Source organism: Anomaloglossus baeobatrachus, unplaced genomic scaffold (genome assembly GCF_048569485.1).
Source record: "Anomaloglossus baeobatrachus isolate aAnoBae1 unplaced genomic scaffold, aAnoBae1.hap1 Scaffold_4747, whole genome shotgun sequence".
Classification (NCBI taxonomy): domain Eukaryota; kingdom Metazoa; phylum Chordata; class Amphibia; order Anura; family Aromobatidae; genus Anomaloglossus; species Anomaloglossus baeobatrachus.
Window position 1 is genome coordinate 1 of NW_027444092.1, and position 3,552 is coordinate 3,552.

Here is a 3,552-nt window from a genome sequence, read left to right on the forward strand (position 1 = left end):
TGCGGAAGAAAATACCACGGCTGCCATGACACCGTGCACCACGCGGTGTAGCCACATCTCAGATTCCCCGGTGCGCCGCACTCACCTCCTCCTCGCGCCTCCACTCGCTCTCTCTCTGCTCCAGCTCGTCGCGGGCTTTGCTCCAGTCGGACGTCAGTTTGCGCAGGTCCTCGCTCAGCGCCTGGTTGGCGGCGTTGGCCTGGTCCAGCTGCTCCCGCAGCATCACGTTCACCTGGGTCAGGCTGGCGCTTCTGTGCCGAAGACAGAGCGCAACGTCACCGAACCAGGACACCAGGGACACGGATCATAGTGGATACAGCGTATAAAGAGTTAATCAGAGCATCAGACGACGCCGGCCGTACCTCTGCTGCTCCTCCTCCAGGCGGATCAGAGCGTTCTCCAGCTCATTGCTGCTCTCCTCCTCCTGCCGCAGCGCGAGTCCGTCATCTCCAGGCGGCTCTGGGCGGAAACCAAAGAAATACCTTATTATTGGCTAATTCTATGAAGTGACGGGGGCGCCGGCTGTGCAGAGGACTGGGACGGGGGGGCGCCGGCTGTGCAGAGGGCTGGGATGGGACGGGGGCGCCGGCTGCGCAGAGGGCCAGGATGGGACAGGGGGCGCCGGCCTGCACAGAAGGCCGGGCTGGGACGGGGGGGGGGCGCCGGCTGCACAGAAGGCCGGGCTGGGACGGGGGGGGGCGCCGGCTGCACAGAAGGCCGGGCTGGGACGGGGGGGGCGCCGGCTGCACAGAAGGCCGGGGCTGGGACGGGGGGGGCCGGCTGCACAGAAGGCCAGGCTGGGATGGGGGGGTGCCGGCTGTGCAGAGGGCTGGGATGGGACGGGGGCGCCGGCTGCGCAGAGGGCCGGGCTGGGACGGGGGGGGGGGCGGCTGCACAGAAGGCCAGGCTGGATGGGGGGTGCCGGCTGTGCAGAGGGCTGGGATGGGACGGGGGCGCCGGCTGCGCAGAGGGCCAGGATGGGACAGGGGGCGCCGGCTGCACAGAAGCAGGGCTGTGGAGTCGGAGTCGGAGTCGTGGAGTCGGAGTCGGAGTCGGAGCTCATTTTGGTGGAGTCGGAGTCGGAGTCGGTATAAAATGCACCGACTCCGACTCCTAAAATATATAATAAATTGGGGGACAGGAGTGCAATGCAGAATGTGCTGAATATTTTACTAAATAATAACATTTAGTATAATGCTTATATTTAAGTGAAAAATTTATTGTAGTACAATGTGAACATCAGACATTTAATTGTTTTTATGATACAATAATCAAGATATTTGGATAGAACATAAAATATTTATTGAATACAACTTTAGAACACAAAAAACTAATAAATTGTAAATATGTAAAATATATATATATTATATATATATATATATATTATATATACAGTGTATATACACACACAAGATATATATGTAATCTACTGTATATTACATAGTGTATTACATATTTACAATTTATTACAGTTTTTTGTGTTCTAAGTTGTATTCCAATAAATATATTTTATGTTCTATCCAAATATCTTGATTATTGTATCATAAAAATTATTAAATGTCTGATGTTCACATACACATATTCATGTACTACAATACATTTTTCACCTAACTATAAGCAATATATGTAGGAGTCGGAGTCGGAGCCGGAGTCGGAGTCGAGCCGGAGTCGGAGTCGGTGCAAGAGAATTTGAGGAGTCGGAGTCGGAGTCGAAGGTTTGGCTTACCGACTCCACAGCCCTGCACAGAAGGCCGGGCTGGGACGGGGGGGGCGCCGGCTGCACAGAAGGCCGGGCTGGGACGGGGGGGGACACCGGCTGCACAGAAGGCCGGGCTGGGACGGGGGGGACACCGGCTGCACAGAAGGCCGGGCTGGGACGGGGGGGGCGCCGGCTGCACAGAAGGCCGGGCTGAGGACGGGGGGGGCGCCGGCTGCACAGAAGGCCGGGCAGGGAGGACGGGGGGCGCCGGCTGCACAGAAGGCCGGGCTGGGACGGGGGGGCGCCGCGGCTGCACAGAAGGCCAGGCTGGGATGGGGGGCGCCGGCTGTGCAGAGGGCCGGGACGGGGGAAGGGGGGGTTTCTGGGAGGGGCGTTCTGTTGCTGTCATTATTCGGCTGTCACTGACTCTGCGGTTGAGTCCCTCCCCGGGTTCTAGGATCTCTGTTTGCGGTCAGTGAATTAGAGCTGATGCGTCCGGGGTTTGACGCTCACTGACCGCAGAGATCTCTACGCCGCCGTCCTTTCTACTGCACAACCCCCGCACCCAGCTCAGTCGCCCGCGGTCAGACTCACGCTCAGACGTTCCTGCTCCAGCTCTGTGGAGCGTTCTAGAAGCTGCTGCTCCACCTCTCCGCACCGTTTCTTGTACTGCACGACCTGCCGGAGTGATGAGAGAAGGAGACATCATGTGAACAATGTGACACACGTGAGAGGTCGGGAGTGTACAGTACATGTGTGCTATTACTCTCTGTTATCACGTGCAGTCCCTGGCTCACCTTGGCCTGGAGCTTCTGTACCAGCTGTGCCTGCCGCTGCTGCCCCTCCTGATAGGCCTGCAGTTTTCTCTTGTAGGCCGCCTGCTCCTCCTCCAGCCGCCGCCGCAGCTCCACGTTCTGCTGCGCCAGGCTCCGCGTCTCCAGGGAATCTCTCTCGCGCTCGCCGGTCTCCAGCCGCAGGTTCTGCTCAAGCTGCCGGAAGAGAGGAGGCGCCAAGGCGTGAGATAACGGAGGCAGTACCGGGACACGACCGCCGGCACCGCGGAATAACGTTGCGGTTTACAGCCCGCACCACACAGTGATGGCCGCAGAACCGTGCTCACAACAGGATCTGAGCCGTCCGGTGCGGGCGGAGGAACGCCCCGAAATCAGGACACCCTCACTGTACCTGACACGCCAGCCCAGGGCCGGGGGTACTCGGGAACCGGGCCGGACTAGTCCGGGAATGTCAGCGGTGGCGGGGTCCGGCTCCGTGACCCTGGCGGTGTCTTTTACATAATGAAGGAGATGATGATGGGAGTGGTATTTTTAGAAATTGTAAAGTTGTGACGCCACCTGTGGTTTTGCGGCTATGTGGCCGCAGCTGCGCTGCGTGTTCCCTGGGGCGCATGGTGATAGCGCAGCTGAGGTGTTCTTACTCCCACAGGTGGAGCGGACCCCGGGGCGACCATTGGAAATATGACAAGTCTATGAGGGCAGGCTGTGACGCAGGAGAATGGAGACGACACCAGGGCTTTGCCACAACAGTCTTTTACTCACTGAGCCAGTTTGTGCACCCTGGTATGTTGGGATCCCCAGTGATGGGCCTCCGCCGGTCCCGAGTAAGTCCCAGGCCAGCACCGGTACACCCCTCGTCTGCCTCTCCTGGCCGTGTCTCTGAGCGGACCTCCACACACAGGGCCCTGAGCCACAGACCCCTCAAAAGGACTCCTGCCTGCCGGCTCCCTGCTCCTCTGTGGCCCCTTCCATCGGCTTCATGTGCTGCTTGTGGCCCTAAGGTGTGTGCAGCCCCCCCGGCCTCCGGTGTTACTAGAAAGTCCTGACGTATCGTCCTAG

The 3,552-nt window shown here is 59.0% G+C and overlaps 1 long non-coding RNA gene across 1 annotated transcript; it reads right to left on the bottom strand.

The window, feature by feature from the left end:
* Positions 1 to 91: 91 nt before the first annotated feature.
* LOC142281390 (uncharacterized) lies at positions 92 to 3,331 on the bottom strand. The gene is made up of 5 exons (XR_012743482.1): positions 3,256 to 3,331; positions 2,497 to 2,688; positions 2,294 to 2,377; positions 363 to 459; positions 92 to 251 (listed from the first exon to the last, which is right to left on the bottom strand). It is a non-coding gene; the product is annotated as an uncharacterized LOC142281390 (long non-coding RNA).
* Between the last annotated feature and the right edge of the window lie 221 nt (positions 3,332 to 3,552).